General features: G+C 35.3%; 1 protein-coding gene across 1 annotated transcript in view; it reads left to right on the forward strand.

Annotated features, from left to right (window-relative positions):
• The first annotated feature begins 427 nt into the window (after window positions 1–427).
• The window catches only part of SOX6 (SRY (sex determining region Y)-box 6), a 551,939-nt gene continuing 549,214 nt past the window's right edge, over window positions 428–3,152 (forward strand). The window contains exon 1 of the mRNA XM_012654369.1: window positions 428–499. The gene's annotated coding sequence lies outside the window, so the exon portion shown is untranslated. The remainder of the gene's footprint in view (window positions 500–3,152) is intronic.

Consider the following 3,152-nt stretch of genomic DNA (forward strand, 5'->3'; position numbering starts at 1 on the left):
CAGACATAAATTAAACATGTTTTTCAAATGTAACTTGTAAACCTTTATTCTCTTTAAAATTTTTTGCCTTTTGTTTTTACTTATTCGTACTTTTTTTTTTATTTCAGCATATCATGGGGGTACAGATGCCCTTGCCCCCCCAAGTCCAAGTTTCAAATATGTCCATTATTCATACTTTTAAACACCTATTTTATTATGGACAAGTTTTTAAAAAGCCATAATGGATGGAGATGTTGTATTCTTAGATGTAAATTAATGAAATAATTGTTTCTTTTGGCATTATTGTCTTGGAAAAATTTGTTAGATGGGAACAACTGCCTGAGTTAAAAATAGTATGATTTGTAGCCAGAACGTATACTTCTTTAATAAAGTATATAAATGCAATTTACTTATCCTTTTTCATTTCATTTTGTGTCTAAATTTTCAGGTCACTTTCATGAATTCAAAGGCAATTTACCAGTGATTTCTGGGTGCTGGGGCTGATTTCTTGTGCATATTTGTAAGTATTGGTTTATTTATTACTTTTCTCATTGTGTAATGAAATAGTTACAGTTTGTAAACAAGTTCTTACTTCCTATTGTGTATGAATTTTTATTAGTTTTTTTATAAGTGTTTTGTAAGTATTTTTTTTTTGTAAGTATTTTTCTAGGAGGAGTATAGAAAAAAATGTCAGCTGGTGAAAAAAGCATCAATTTGTTGTGATTTCCAGTGAAATAACACCGATACAGTCTATTACAATAAGCTTAAAGAATAAATATTTTATTTTTGAGAATAAGGCTCAATTGTAGGAATCAGTTATCTTAAACTGTCTAGTCTATATACACTTGAATAATTTACCCTGATAACTTCTGACAGTCTTCTGGTTGTCTGGACCTGAAAAGTACCTGTGCCTGTAGAAAAGGTATGAGATGATACAGAATACAAAGAACTGTCAGTACATGAGGAGATTATGTACGGGCATACTTTGTTTTATTGCACTTTGCAGATGTATTTTTTACAAATTAAAGTTCTGTGGTAACCCTATATTGGGCACGTCTATAGGCACCATTTTTCCAACGGCATGTGCTCACTTTATGTCTCTCTGTCACATTTTGGTAATTCTCACAATATTTTGAACTGTTTCATTATTATTGTATCTGTTATGAAGATCTGTGATCAGTGATCTTTGATGTTACAATTGTAATTGTTTGGGGATGCCACCAACCACACCTATATAAGATGGTGAACTTGTGTGTTTTGTGTGTGTTCTGTTTCACCTACTGGCCATTCCTCCACCTTTCCCTCTCCTCAAACCTCCCTTTTCTCTGAGGCACAACAATATTGAAATTAGCTCAATTAATAACACTACAATGGCCTTTAAGTGGTCAAGTGAAAGGAAGAGGAGCATGTTTCTTACTTTAAATCAAAAGTGAGGAAGGCATGTTGAAAGCAGAGACAGGTCAATAGCTAGGCTTCTTGTACCACACAGTTAGCCAAGTTGTGAATGCAAAGGGAAAGTTCTTGAAGGAAATAAAAAGTGCTACTCCAGTGAACACATGAATGATAAGAAAGCAAAACAGTCTTATGGTTGATATGGAGAAAGTTTTAGTGATCTTGATAGAAGAGTAAACCAGGCATAACATGCCCTTAAAGCAAAGCCTAACCCAGAGCAAGGCCATAACTCTTCAATTCTATGTAGGCTGAAAGAGGTGAGGAAGCTTAGGAAGAACAATTGGAAACTAGCAGAGGTTGGTTTATGGGGTTTAAGGGAAGTAGCTGTTTCTAGAACATGGTGCAAGGTGAAGCAACAAATGCTGATGTAGAAGTTGCAGCAAATTATCCAGAAGACCTGGCTAACTAAGGTCATTAACAGAAGTGGCTACACTAAACAACAGATTTTTCAGTTGATGAAACAGCCTTGTACAGAAATAAGATGCCATCTAAGACTTTCATAGCTAGAAAGGGGAAGTCAATACTTGGCTTTAAAGTTTCAAAGGACAGGCTGACTCTCTTGTTAGGGGCTAATGCAGCTGGTGACTTTAAGTTGAAGCCAGTGCTCATTCACTATTCTGAAAATTCTAGGCCCCTTAAGAATTATGCTAAATCTGCTCTGCCTGTGCTCTATAAATGGAACAACAAAGCATAGATGACAACACACTTGTTTACAGCATGGTTTACTGAATATTTTAAGCCCACTGTTGAGACCTACTGCTCAGCAGAAAGATTCCTTTCAAAATATTACTGCTTATTGACAATGCACTTGGTCACCCAAGAGCTCTGATGGAGATGTAGAAGGAGATTAATTTTTCTTTCATGCCTGCTAACACAATATCCATTCTATGGCCCATAGATCAAGGAGTAATTTCAACTTTCAAGTCTTATCATTTAGGAAATATAATTTGTAAGGCTATAGCAGCCTTACAAATTCCTCTGATGGATCTGGACAAAGTAGTTTGAAAACCCTCCGGAATGGATTTTACCATTCTATGTGCCATTAGGAACATTTGTGATTCATGGGAGGAGGTTGAAATATCAACATTAACAGGAGTTTGGAAGAAGTCGATTCTTCTTCCAAGTTGTTTGGAAGTTGATTCATGCATAACTTTGAGGGGTTCCAGACTTTAATGGAGGCAATAACTGCAGATGTGGTGGGAACAGCAAGAGAACTAGGATTAGAAGTGGAGCCAGAAGATCTGACTGCATTGCTACAATCTCATGATAAAACTTGAGCAGATGAGGAGTTGCTTCTTATGGATGAAGAAAGAGAATAGTTTCTTGAGATGGAATCTACTCCAGGTGACTATGCTACCAACATTGTTGAAGTAACAGCAAAAGATTTAGAATATGACATAAACTTAATGGATAAAGCAGTGACAGCATTTGAGAGGACTGACTCCAACTTTGAAAGAAGTTCTACCATGGGTAAAATGCTATCAAAAACAGCATCACATTCCTGTACTAAGGAACCAAAGACTCACTTGGTGAATATATAATGTATATCAAAATGGTGGTATTCCTACTTTCTTCCCAGTCCCCAAAACACCATTATATTTTAAGTGGTATTTTGGAGAACAAAGGTACTTTTTCTCAGGGAAGAAGGTACATTTCAAGAAAAAATATTGAATAAACTTGAAAGATCTATTAGAGTACTCAAAATTAATTGATAAATATTT

This window comes from Propithecus coquereli, unplaced genomic scaffold, assembly GCF_000956105.1.
Source record: "Propithecus coquereli isolate 6110/MARCELLA unplaced genomic scaffold, Pcoq_1.0 Scaffold44, whole genome shotgun sequence".
Classification (NCBI taxonomy): Eukaryota; Metazoa; Chordata; class Mammalia; order Primates; family Indriidae; genus Propithecus; species Propithecus coquereli.